Here is a 14,111-nt window from a genome sequence, read left to right as displayed (position 1 = left end):
GGAAAAAGCCTCCCACCCACACAAGTCAAAGCACACTGTTGTAGGAATTCAGAAGGTACATTGTGTGTCAGCAGATCCCCCTGCTCTGGGCAGGTTTCAATGCTCACTATTACTTCCGTGCTTCAAGTTTTAGATCCAAATCTAACAGCATTGGACAAGATCATCTTATACCAATTTGCTGTCCTCACTGTGATTTGCTCTTGGAAACTGTCACTGTGACTCAAGATAGGCATAGAGCTCTCAGTGTATCCATGCTGACCCAAAATGCACAGGCCGACAAGCGAGGATATGGAATAGTAAAACAAACAAACAAATGATAAATTAATCACTGTAGATGTAAAGCAAGCAACAACAACAACAACAAAGAGGTTTTAGTTTGAGGGCCCTTTTCCTAAAGGACTACAAAATCAGAAAGAAGGAAATATTGCAACCAATAAAATCTGCCCTCTTACCATTTCCTGATGTGGAAAAAAACCTGCCTTGTGGTTTTTTGTTTGTTTTTTGACAGGGCTATCTTTGAGTTACCCAGGCCACTGTCAACATTCACAAAGCCATCTGGCTTCTGTCTCTCCCTCTCCCCTCCCCCACTGACACAACCCTGCCCCAGGATTGGTCTCCTGGCTTCTGGGGCTGAGTGACACTCCTCATTCTATCTCAGAGTTCCAAGTCGGATTCAGTGGCTTTGATCTTCCGGCATTTTCTCCTGCAGGATTCTGAGTGCAGAAGCATGCTAGACTTGATTTTCTTTTTCTTTTCACCTTTATCTTTGGGGTCAGTAGGTAAATATGAATACTATAACCAATCTGCCATTGTTCTGAAACTCCAGAAAAACACCTGCACCTTCTTTAGCTGTAATAAACAAGGCGTGCTTCTCTCATCCTGGGGGCAAAACTTTGAAAAACAGTTCACATTTATATAACTGTTAACTGAACGCCGAAAGAGTAACGGTGGGGGATGAAAAAGTCATGGGCATTTTCTAAGTTATTAACCTGATTTATTATTAACCTGATGGAACTTTTCCGTAAAAATTATTATAAAAGGCACAAGAGATGCTCAATACTTCAATTTTCATACAACACTGCTTTAACGCTCATGTTAAAAATTCAAACAAATCTTCAGGGTTTAATGGAATTTATGGGAAAATGTGAACTCAATGTTTTCAAATGTGGTTCGGTGCGTTGCAGGGAGGTGCTTGCTCTTAAATTACTTTGTGCTGACATATGTGTAGAATAGTTACTGTAGACTGCATCCAAATCACGTTCAATACAGTGTTCAAAGTGGTTCAGGAAAAGGACAAAAATGAGAGACTTTGCGGTTAAGTGAATGGCACAAGCGACTGAGTAACAGACATACAAATAAATATTGCTTTCCCTCATGGTCTCTGACAGCTGGGATTTGCTTTAAAGTTCCGAGTCATGTGTAGTGGCAGATGCCTGGGGAGGCAAAGGCAAGGGACCATTTGCTCAAGGCCGTCTTGGCTATAGACTAAGACCCTTTCTCAGAGAGCAAAAAAATTCTGAAACGCAATGTATTCCTCCCCATTACGGAAACAGCAACACTAAAGTGACCAAGTCACCCACTGAGTTTATAAGGCCTATCCCTCAAGTCAATCATCCATACACATACGTCATAAAACCCTTGAGTAAAGAGTGATCTTCTAGGGTATTAATAATCACCTTCACATTTGTCTTGTTTTAAAGTGTCATTTTTTTCTGATTTCAAACAATGCACCTGTGAAATTGTAGAAAAGTGTTTTTTGAACCAGGCCTTCGTGTGGCTAGCGGAGTCTGAGATTCAGGAGAGGCATGACTGAACAGCGAGGGATTATTTAATAGTACCGTTCCCATGAGGATACACGCAATGAGACTGACACCCAGAGACACCCCCTTCTGCTATATTTAGGAACACATGCATGTCCTGGTCCAAGATGATATTTATAGCAAAGGACATGGAGAATCTGAGGTTAGAATGGCTGAGATGTACTGTTCGAGGCTGCCCTTGGACTCGCCCGGTTCTATTTAGGGAATAAGGGGGTTTGGGTGGTATTGGATGGGAACTCCGAAGGAACACAGGAGCATCTCTGTGTCTGTGTTTAAGGCACCTGCTGGCCCTGACAGCCCCACTTTACCGCAGGTACTCTGTGTCCCTGAAAACAGGTGTAAAGGCTGCAGGCTTGTCATCATGAAATGAAATACATCTCTTGCTATCATTACACATAATCCACGCACTGTCTCTCAGAGCCATTTATCAAGCTCCCACTAGATCAGTTCATTTTTATAAAGCCCTATAGGAAGCGCACACTAAGGTCTCTCTTCTGGAAAAAAAAACGTGGGGGGGGGCACTCTATGTTATCCTAGCATTGCGTCGACAGTAAGCAATACCTGCATGTATCCCATTCAGAACAAAGTAGACATGTAAGAAAAGGAAGTCATCAGTTTTCAGCTCGTCCAGCTCGGTGTCGAGTGCTTGGACCATGGCCTTGTTTTTTCAGGCGGAAAACCAAGGAACTGACACCGAGTCAAACGCTTTAGCACAAACTCCGCCAGGAGTGCTGACGTCACACACCTGTGCGAGAATCCCCACGGCTGCCCTCATTCTAGGCACTGACAGGCAGAGTCACACACTCAAATGCAGGAGAGCAGTTTTAAGGAAATTTCTCAGAACATTTTTTTTTTTAATTAATATGATCCAGTGTCAGAACCCTGTCAATGGAACAACCCGTGGTGAACAACGCCTTGGGGAACTGTGGGAGCGGCTCCAGGAATAAGGGAAGGACCTTTACTCCAGGCGTATTTTGTTCCCTGGCTTGTTCCTGGATACCATGTCAGGGCTCCTACGACATTTACGTTTAATTTATAAGACATGTTTGTTTTTGTTGGATGTTGCAATACATCTAGAGAACTCGATCTGGTCAGTATACCCTAAATCTGGATATGTTTTTCTGCCTTGCTTTCTTGCTTCCCTTGATAGAATCTATAGTATGTGTCAGGCTTTGTGTTTGGTCTGTCCTGAGAGAGTTCTGTTGATATTTAGTGTGTGATTACTGATCTTTGTTTACATGTTTTCTTTTTTTCTGAACTCAAACAGCCTTCCTTGGATCACTGCTTTCTTTGTTACATCTGTGTGTAAAGCACACTAGAACTGAAGTCAGGCTGTCTACAGCATTAGACTGTGGTCTGCCCCACCCTTTCCGGTCCCCAGATCCCACATACAGCAGACAAGATCTCACAGGTCAGTTGAAAAGTCAACATCCATCATTTTATTTCTGAGCACACGGCCACTGGAAATAAAAACCAACATCTCTAAGAGATATGTGCCCACCCGTGTTCACTGTAGCACAATTCAGAGTAGCCAAAATATGCAACCATGTCAAATATCCAGCAGTAGATGGCCAGTAAATATTATAATGGAAGGTTATCCACCTTACAAAAGAAAGAATCCTGCCATTTGCAGTAAGATGGATGAGCCTTAGACGACAGACATTGTATGATATCACTTATTCGTGAAAACAAAAATCAGAATTCACAGAAACAGCGTACAATAGTGTTTTCTAGGGTTAAAAGGGTGGGCCAAAAAAAGTACAAAATTTTAGTTATAAATGAATAAGTTTGAGAGTTCTAATGTATAACATGATAATATGTTATATGCTCATAGCACTTACATTTTAAACATGTTAAAATAGCAGATCTTCAATGTTCTCATCAGATACAGTGCTAATTATCCCAGTGATAGCTATATTAATTAGTTTGGTTGTTATTTATCTACATTTACCAAACCACCACATTATGTACTTTAAGTTTACACAAATTTCATTTGTTCATGGGACCTTAATAAAACTAGTTTTTTCTTTTTAAAAATTAATTTAAAAATATTCATACAATAAATATTTTGACAATGTTCTTTTTCCTTCTCCAAATGCTCCCAGATCCTCCTCACTTCCCTACCCAGACAACTACATATCCTTTCCCTCTCTTAAAAATCAAAACAAAGTTAATAAATACACACACACACACACACACACACACACACGCACACGCACACACACACACACACACACACACACACACACAACCACCACCACCACAACTACATAATACCATGGAGTTCATCCTGTATTGGTCAACTACTCCTAAGCATGATGTCGACCCTAAAGTGCAGTTGAAGACCCACTGAAGAAAATGCCTTTTTCCTCTCCCTTTAGGTATCAATTGCAAAGAGCTTCTTGGTCAGGGTGAGACTTTGTGCCCATTTCCCATGCTCGGTGCTGTTATTTGACAATTTCATACATGTATACAAGGCTTTCTGAACACTCTCCCCACTTTTATCTCTCCCCTATGGCCCCCGTAGCCCCTGACACCACTACACATGCCTTTTCTAGTTTTATGACATTTTTTAAAAAATTATTTATTTATTATGTATACAATATTTTGTCTGCGTGTATGTCTGCAGGCTAGAAAGAGGGCACCAGACCTCATTACAGATGGTTGTGAGCCACCATGTGGTTGCTGGGAATTGAACTCAGGACCTTTGGAAGAGCAGGCAATGCTCTTAAACGCTGAGCCATCTCTCCAGCCCTAGTTTTATGACTTTTGATTTAATTTTGGGATATATTTAGTTTAACCATGGACATCAGTGTGACCACTGGGTTGCACTGCTATCAATTGAAGCGCAGTGGAGTTATTAAGTTGGAAATCTTTTAAAAGTAAAATCAGTGATAAGATTGAAACCCAGGTCAGACAGTACAAATGTTAGTCTGGTTGTATTATACATCAAATCTTACCTGTAACAGGTCTATACTAGTGATTCCTAAAGTGTTCTTTAGGGCAAAGGGGGAAGGAATATTCTCTCTTGTGTGAATAAGCTTGTTGCATCAACATCTAACAAGACTAAACAGCTTATTTTTTAGAACTGTTAGTCTACAACAGAGTCTCTGTAAGAGGAGGAATGTATACAACTCAATGCAAGGTTATTGGATTTCTTTGTTCAGTTAATTACATCCCACTGAAGAACTATTAAGGGAATCTAACACATTCTTTTGCCCGTGTATTCCCTGTGCTTGTCCCACGTATTTTAATTATTGCAGCAGCACAGAATGATGTGACATTTGGGAGAGCAGACCTTTATTTTTTTATTTCAAAATTCTTTATGTCACGGGTTGTTTCTTACACATGATTTTCAGAATAATTTTCAGTAAGAAAAATGAAATTGCTACTAAAAGTACTCCAAGAATAGATTGATCTGAGGAAAATTGATCTGTGCAAAATATTGACTCTTCTCCCCAATTTATTTAAATTTTTACTTTGGTAAAGTTTCAAAGATTCTTAATGAGATAGTGAGCAGTACTTACGTACTTATTCATTAGTATTTTATAATTTTTATTGCCTTGTGAGTAGAATTGCCTGTCTCTAATCTACTTGAAATCCTGGGTTTGATGTAGTGGAAGCTAACTTTGGTGTGTTAACTTTGTCTCAGTTGCTCTTCGGAGCTCTTATCTGGTTTCATGATTCCAGAGTGATTTTTTTCTTAGCTTCTCTCTGTGTGTAGTGTCAACATTACGGATGCTGAAAGGTTGGATATATGTGTTGGAGTAAGGGAGAGGATAGATTCTACTAAAACTTTTGAGCAAGAAATTAGTATGTAACCCCTGGATGCCTGCTGAAAAGCTCATAAAGTGAGCACAAGCATAGGAGGCACTGCAGAACCGAACCTGATGGCTGAGCGAAGAAAGAAGGGTCCCCACCTCCTAACATCAGCTCCTGGATCATCAGAACAGAATGCCCAGGCACTGTCTTCCTTGGCCAATGTCTTTCTTTCACGTGAAATGTTTGGCCTTTTCTTGGGCTTGGAGTTTGATGAGCTTTGATTTCTTTTTAACTTCAGGATCTAGAATGTTGTGGTTTGAAGTTCTACCTGCTAAGAACTCCCTATTTTACTACTTGGGATTTTGCTAAAATATTCCTGTGGTCTTTCTCCTGTCTGATCCTTTTATATGACTTATATTTTGAATCAGAGGCGAATGATTTCTTAAGCAAGATTTACTGTGATTTCTTTCATCCTTCCAGCCCTCTCTTCACCTCTGGACACCTAAGTAAGATGCATCCCCTGCCTGTATACAAGGTGTCCAGTTATCTTCCAAGCATGCCTTTACTGATTACCATGTGCCAGACACAAAGACAAGTTCTCCAATCAAAGAACACAGAGGGCTGGAGAGATGGCTTAGTCGGTTCAGTGCCTGCCATGAAGCATGGAGACCTGAGCTCTGAGCTTCAGCCCCTATACAAAAGCTAGCAAGGTGAGGTGTATCTGCAATCCTGGCATCAGGAGGCAGGGTGTGGAGAGAGCCAGATTTTTGGCCAGTCAATGAACTTCAGGATCAGTGAGAGATGCTGTCTTAAAAAGAATAACACAGATATCTATGGAAGAAGGCACCCAGTGTTGAGCTCTTGCCACCCTCTCCCAACACGCAGACACATGATTTTCTAAAAGGACATTTAGAAACTTGCCTATCACATAGTGATTGTCACAAACATTTTTAGAAGCCAAAAATCAAGAGTTAGGGGGGCTGGAGGGATGGCTCAGCGGTTAGGAGCATTGCCTGCTCTTCCAAAGGTCCTGAGTTCAATTCCCAGCAACCACATGGTGGCTCACAACCATCTGTAATGAGGTCTGGTGCCCTCTTCTGGCATGCAGGCAGATATTAATTAAATTAAATTAAATAAATAAATAAATCAAGAGTTAGATGAAGATATTTTTTTTTTTTTTGCTGAGGAGGATTCTCTTCTGTAGCCTGAATCTTTTAAAAAATAATTGCATAACTAAATGGTTATATCCCACCTCTCCTCAACTCAATTACCAATGAGCACAAGAGCAAACTGAAAGTGTTATGTCATAAATGAATTATTGATGATACTTTGTTTTCAACTGCTGAGTGGTTGGGAGGTTAGAGAGTTTCTCCACAGCTGCAGACCCATAGTCCTCCACTGGCTGTGTTTAAGACTGTGGTGCAGCATTCACTCTCTGTGAGAGACGTGACATGTCTGCCATGACAGAGAGCTGATGGAAGCCTTGGGGAGAGAGTTATCATGTGGCTATTGCGTTATCAGAAATAGAAGATGACGTTAAAGGGAAGTGAGGTCTGCTACAGTTCACTACAGCTGATGCTGTGCCCACCATACAGCCAAGACTACATAATGGAAGATGAGCACATGATCACAGGTTTCTGATCAGCCCACTTCCCAATTATGTATTTTGAACTCTTCCAGGATAGAGCTGTGTATTGTAAATATTGGTCTCCTTTCATAACACACATAATCATGTGGTCTCTTACGGTACTCCAGCACTGTTGCTTTGGAGTGGCTTGTCCCTTAATAATCACAGGGTTAGGTAGTAGTTAGTGAGTTTTTGTTATAACTAAGCATTATTCCAAGTCTTGTGCTTGGGGCTTCTGTGCAGGTATACAGCTTATGATCTGTACAAAGGCACTTGAGTGAAGGATCAAAAAGATGAAATTCACTTCCATCCCCAGACCCCTATGTGGTGCATTAGTGAAGCATTGCCTCCACCAAGAAATTTCAGAATTTCCAACCTGCACAAAGCAGTTCTTGTCCTCTATAAACAATCCCATTTAATCACCACAGCCTTCCTGAAAGGTTGGTGACATGGCCCAACACTGTGACCATTTTCCAGGGAGGAAGGAAAAAATTAAAGGGTTAATGAAACTCCTGCAGAGTCGTTTAGCTAATGAGAGGACCAGATAGGATTTTAACGCAGGCAGAGATAAGCATTGTGCTAGATGTTCTCAGAAGTGCGAATGTATTTCGGAACAGACACTTCCTTGGCATTACCACAGCCCTTCTGCTCCCGGCAGAGCCAGAGACACTGTGTGTGTCTTCCCATCCGGATGGATGAGTGGTTGCTCAGATGAGAGGAGGCAAGGGCACACTCAGAGCTGTCCCATGCCTAGCGAGTTTGACTGTCATGGTTTTTTTCTCTCAGTGACTCCAGCCACTGAAGGAGCTGAGCTGAGAATGTATCAGGCCCTGCAGTAGAGACCCTGGACATATATGTAACACACCTTAGGAAGCCACCTGTGGCCTTAGGTAAACATTCCTGTCTCTGAATGGGCAGGTGTACAAGAGTCCTGAGCAGGAAGGAAAGATGGGTAAATTTCAGGGGCCCATTGGTATGACTCCTCACCCCCAGGGATCTGTTTTTTTCATTTCTTGTTGAGTGAAAGTCAACAATTTTCTACACAGCCCATGAACTCAATACTGCTGTGAAGAAAGACTATATAATAACAGCAATCTCTTTTTGGAGAAACATCATGAACAAAACTGTTAAAATGGTAAATGATCGGGCCTAAAGCCAAAGCCTGCTCTCTTTGAGTTTAACCTTGATAGCATCCTCTCTCATTCCTGCGTCTGAACGCTGCGCCTCACAAGCTGCCATGCAGTTTCATTTGCAAGGGGAAATTCCTTAAGAGAAACCAACAAGCCAGCTTATATTCTTAACCTAATTTTAAGATTTACCTAATTTTAAAACCTTATTTAGTCTTGATTATAGTTTTTTGTTTGTTTGTTTGTTTTGAGATAGGATTTCTCTGTGTAACAATCCTGGCTGCCCCATAACTCACTTTGCACACAAGGCTGGCCTCAAACTCACAGAGATCCACCTGCCCCTACCTCCCAAGTGCTGGGATCAAAGGTGTGTACCACCACACCTGGCTCTTCGTTATAGATGTTAAGACAGGTCTACCTCTAGCTTAATGGTGGCCAGTACTTACATTTAAAGTAAGTGTTATTACTTTCTTTAACAAACAAACTTTGTATCACACTGACTCACCCTGTGTGGTCATTTTAAATGAAAATGGCCCTCATAGGTTCATGCATCTGAATATTTGGTCCCCAGGTGATGAGACAGTTTGGGAAGGACTAGGATGTGTGATCTTGTTGGAAGAGGTTTGCCTCTTGGGGAGGGCTTTGAGGTTTCAAATGCCTAAGTCATTTGGGCTCTCTCTCTGTCTGTCTCATGCTTGTGGGAGAGATGTCAGCTACTGCTCCAGCCCCATGCCTGCTCCCTGATGCCATGCTCCCTGCCACAGTGGTCATAGACCACCTCTGAAACCATAAGCCTCAAATAAATTCTTTCTTCTATAAATTGCTGTGGTCATGGTGTCTCTTCACAGTAATAAAAAAGTAGCTAAGACACCCTGAAACTGTTTTCTTCAGAGTAGGTTAAGATACTGATCTCACTGAGACCCACAAGAGTCCTCATGCTCAGCTCACTTCCTCAGCTTGAACTTCTTTCCGCTCATCTGTTTCTTGGGTCACAGACACTTCTTGTCACTCCACTATTCCTACACATCTTTCTGTCCCTTTAAGATGGTCTTAGTCGCTGTTCTATTGCTGTGAAGAGAAACCATGACCAAGGCTACGAATGTAAGAGAAAGCATTTAACTGGGGGCTTGCTTACAGTTTCAGAAGCTTAATCCATTATTATCATGGGGGACGCAGGGTGGCACACATGGCGATAGAGCAGTAGCTGAGAGTTACATCCTGATCCACAGGCAGGGAGGCAGAGCAAGCACACTGCCCTGGTATGGGTATTTGCAATTCCCAGAGATGCACTTCCTCCAAGGCCACACCTACCTCCACAAAGCCACACTTCCTAATCCTTCTCAAATAGTGCCCTCTCATGACTAAGCATTCAAATATATGAACCAATGGGGTCATTCTCACACAAAACACCACAAAGACTCAGATTAATTAAGCCTTCTCTCACTTTTCCCATGAACTTCTCCTAATTTTTCTCTTCTGTCCTTCATTTCCATACCATGTTTAACTTGTCTTCAAGAGGAATTATTTATAACCATAGATACCGGGTTTGAATGTTAATAGTCGAGGTCTGACAGAATGACACAGTGCTTTTCACAGCGTGGACAATTGACAAAGTGAATTACCTGAAGGCCATGGGCAATGGCAGGGGGACCCTCCAACTTCACCATGTGTTTTTTTGTGTGTTTGACTTCAACCAATATCTAAATAGGATTTTTATAATATAGGAAAACATAAATTGGTGTTTTAAGCTAAATTCATAATGCATTCCACAGCAAAGTCAACTTGTTTTTAAATAAGAACCTAGTGAATAATTGATTTGTGTGATTTTTCAATAATTAACTTAGTTCCCAGAAGCTAAAGGACTTTTTTTATAGATTTGTAAATTTCTTAGTACCAGGTAGATTGCAAATTCGATCTCAGTTAATTTTTAACTTTCATTCTGACTACAGTTATCTTCTAAGTCATCAAACAAGAGTCAGGCAAAGATTAAGTCAAGGGGAAACATGGAAAACCCACTCAGGTATTTCTGAGCGTATTCACAGTGAATTTTGCCTAAGAACAAATGGGTAATGGCAAAGAATTTGGACACAAACCTGTGACCAATACAAGTGCGTATACAGCAACACAGAGATTTTATGAGTGCTACTTTAATAACAGTCTTAGGTAAAGGAAATATTTACCTAAGGTACTCCCAGATAAACTTTTAAAGAGTTAAGGGAAACACTATGCAAGCCAAGACAGTATTTTGGGAAAGTTAGCACAGTGTCTAACACACACATATATCTACATGGTTATATCATATACATTTCAAACAGCTGAAGAAGGCCTTCATAGCTGGAGACCATAAAGACGAAAGATTGGAAATAGTAATCAAGAATTGAGACATACATTAAGGAAATATTTCTGGAGTATTAAGGTTTTAATGGAAACAAAAGACAAGCTACGAATGCCAAGAAAAAGCCACAGAAGCTGTCATCAGCACAGAGACGTGAAATAGTAACGCCAGTGGATTTTGAAGAAAATATGAGTTCAGGGCTTTTTTTAATTACTTATAAGAGGAAACACAGCTCGCTCCATGCAACATGCCTCTAAAGTTATGGCTTCCAAATCCTCAGACTTGTAACACTTGAGGCTGTTTTTCATCTAGTAAGAGGAAGAGTCCCACAAGACCTTCTTAGAAAATTACTAAAGACTGACTTCAACCAAATAATAAAGACAAATAAGTATGAGAAATGGATTAGTGAAGACCATGGAAATGTACCATTATAGGATCAATGATTAAATAAACCCAGGGCCTGGGATTACCATGCAGAATGCTGATGTCCTATGCCCTGAAATTAGAAGTGAGTCTATTAATACACTTGGGAGGCAAGGGAGAAGTCAAGTGCTATCGGGTGTCTCAGCAGGAGTAACGAAGGTGAAAGGAGATATCCTGAATGATGAAGCAAATACTGGAAGCTCAAATGTATTTACGTGAAAGCAAATGCTAAGAAACACAAGTTTTTCTTAAAACCAATAGCAGAGGAGAGGAGACAGGAGAAAGGATATGATATATTTTTTTTCACTAATAGGTGCTATAGAACAAAATGGAACATCAAGGGCATCATATATTAGTCACCCACTAAATTAAAAGCACCAGTCCTCCTAAATATTTAATGAACTACAAATAATGAACTAAAAAATCGGATATATAGGAAAACATTTTTAAAATAACCAGAGTGCAGTTTTATTTATCAGACTAAAATGTAAATAAATCTCATTAACTGAGAAAAAGAGTAACATATACACATTGGATTTTTACCTTTCTCCATATTTTCTCTCTTCTGTGTCTTAGACTCTAAAGGGTCTGGGAATTAACAAGATTAATATAAATCCAATAAAGAATTAAAGGCTGGAAGAGGAAAGTAGAAAAAGAAATAAGAATGCATCAAGGAAAATGAGACAGGAACCACATCCACATTGGGTGAACTGTTGGCTGCTGGGTCAGGAGTGAATTTATTTCTCAAAAATATGCTACGTGATACAAAATCTTTTGTACAAAGCACAGAGTATTGGGAAGATAGCTGTAGAACTGTAAGATTGTGGGAGAGACAGGAGCAATGAAATCGGTAGATAGGATGAGACACCACGTGGGAAGTCCTTAAACGTGGGCAGGTAGGGATGATGGTCCTGGCAATGGGGAGCTACAGCTGAGTCCACTGAGCAGGACAGTGCCAGCAACAAGGCGAAGCAGTGTTTCTGGAGTGTGGTCCACACTTCACTTCCACACCACCAAATATCAGCGGGGAATTCATTAGAAATTCAGATTTAGTTCTGACCCTAGACTTCAAGACTCTGCTAAGCATCAGAACTAGGATTTGGGAGCAGTTTGGAGCAGGTGTTGGTTGACGTCCAATAGTCTCTGTTTTAATAAACCTTTAGATGATGCTGGTGCCCTCCAAGGCTGGAGAAGCAATGTTTTGGAAGTTGTGGGTTTGTGAGTTACTCAGAAGCAGTATTAAAGAATTGAGAAACTAGAACAGTGTAGGTACAAGTACTCAGATAGAAAATCACAAAAAGAATGGGATCTGGTAGCCAATTTTACATAAAAGATACAAAAGAAGGGACCCCAAGGGACATTTTGGGAAAAGAATATGAGCAAAGGAAAAGACTGAATGCCGAACTGAGCATCGCTGGAAATAGATGGGTTTCATTTTTCCATGGAATTTCAAAATATCGTTTCATCTGTCATCATCAAAGGTAGATAAAAGTGATTACCAAATGAAATTAAGTCAAAATAATACGGTTACGTTCACAATCCTCTTCCCTTTTACCCATCCCCGAACAAAATAATGACAGTTTTCTGCTGCTTTGTTAAATTAGTAAGACATAACCATGCTAAAAGTAATTTCAAACTTAGGGGGAGAGGGAGAGGTAAGCAAGCACACCTGCTAGAGGAAACGGGGAGACTTGAAGGCAGTCTCCGAGTATATTCAGTTTTACCTGGGTATATCTTAAACAGCCCATAAAGAGAGGACAAGATGACCGAAGAGAGGCAAGTCCAGGAGGGTTCATATGGGTCCAGTAATAAGAGTAGCTCTAGCAGTCTACTGTGAATGGACAGAATGAGACCCACCAGAAGGGCTAACATGGTCGGAAAGAGGGAACCGCCTTCTATACCTAAGAGCTGGGAAGTGTGAGTAAGCCTGAAGTATGACTGGCAAGGATTTAACCATACTCCATCATGACACAATGCCCTTGAACAGAAACAGCCAGAGCAATTGTTATTTCTTAGAGTGTAAATCACTCACTGAAGCCTTTTTCACCAGGCTCTGCTTCCCCTCCGCATCCTTTTTTTTTTTTTTTTTTTTTTTGTAACTTCCCAGGCAACAGGTTTTGTTTGGTCTGCTTTCCTCCCGGAGTCTCCTAAGAGTCTCTTCCCCAGCTCCCCAACTGCAACCGCAGCTGTGCTCTTAAGACAGGAAGTAATTTTCTTCTTCCACCTCATTCTTTGGTGTCCAGCTGCTGTGAACATTCCTGTCCCTCCTCTTGCTCAGCGGAACTTCACTGTAACCGCATATACCGCTTTGATCAGCCCAGTCTCTTCCTAGGCACTGACAACATACTGACTGCTTTACTCCCTTGTTTCTCCAGCCCCGTTAGTTAGTCTCATGAAGCCTCTATTAAAAATGCAGGTGATGTAACGCGCTTTAATATCACATAAGGCTACATGGCTGGGGCTTCTCAAAGTTATTTACTGTTATTATCTATGACTGTTTTGAATGGCGGGTATTGCTGTTTGAGTTTACTAATTATATTTCATCTCAAATGAGTCTTCCAGAATATGTAAAAGAACACACACACACCAAACATAAAAAAAAAAAAAAAACAAGAAGCAAAAAGCAAAAATCATCCAAGATGCAAGCTTGTTATTAGCTTTTACCACCACCTTCTGGCCAAAAGCTGTATGTCCCATGGAGGCGCTTGGGACGGTTCAATTATTTCTGCCTTACAGGATTCCCCAGAAGCACAGAACGGGCAAATGTTTAGATATAAAGACTCTTAAGACTATTTCTTACTGCATTATGAGTTACACATTCTGTATTATGTAATATCTTATATTACAAACAAGGACACTCTTAGGCCCCAAAGCCACACTGACAGTGAAATTTTAAGGCGCGGGGGGGGGGGGCAGGCTACGATTAAAATATTTACCAAGGCTTTCAAAACATGCAAATTAGTACGAAAATCCCACCTGTGCTTTGCAAAAGCTTTCATAATTTTATTTAGAACTTG

The 14,111-nt window shown here is 40.8% G+C and overlaps 1 protein-coding gene across 1 annotated transcript in view; it reads right to left on the bottom strand.

Moving 5' to 3' along the window:
* Positions 1–14,111, bottom strand: part of Asb15 (ankyrin repeat and SOCS box containing 15) — a 48,520-nt gene that overhangs the window by 31,307 nt on the left and 3,102 nt on the right. The window lies entirely within an intron of this gene.

This window comes from Microtus oregoni, unplaced genomic scaffold (genome assembly GCF_018167655.1).
Source record: "Microtus oregoni isolate MIOR12 unplaced genomic scaffold, Mior012 000026F_ref0000081, whole genome shotgun sequence".
Lineage (NCBI taxonomy): Eukaryota > Metazoa > Chordata > Mammalia > Rodentia > Cricetidae > Microtus > Microtus oregoni.
The sequence above is the reverse complement of the archived record's forward strand: the minus strand, read 5'-3'. Positions and strand labels throughout refer to the sequence as shown.